Here is a 365-nt window from a genome sequence, read left to right as displayed (position 1 = left end):
AATTTATGCACTTGTTTTTAATTTTAGAAATACCTTCTGGCTCTAATAAGTAGTGAGTGAGACGAGTTGAGTGAAAAATATTTACCACGAGGATTTCACTTCTTATACTTTAAAATTGGATTTGAATTTTGGAATGGATTGTAGAGCTTGGCTACTTAAAATCAGTCTAGAAATTCATTTTATAGGAAACATTTGCCAAGGAACATTTGACCTTAGATAAATCAGTTTTGCATTACTGTAGTATGGAAGGGAATCTTGATAGTTGGAATATTTTTCCAACTGTCATTTTCAGTTGTTTCAATGGTCATTTGTTTTATAGAGTTGGTGTATAGACAAGATTATTGGCTTTCAATTAAGATTTGGGT

Source organism: Penaeus monodon, chromosome 30, assembly GCF_015228065.2.
Source record: "Penaeus monodon isolate SGIC_2016 chromosome 30, NSTDA_Pmon_1, whole genome shotgun sequence".
NCBI lineage: Eukaryota > Metazoa > Arthropoda > Malacostraca > Decapoda > Penaeidae > Penaeus > Penaeus monodon.
The sequence above is the reverse complement of the archived record's forward strand: the minus strand, read 5'-3'. Positions refer to the sequence as shown.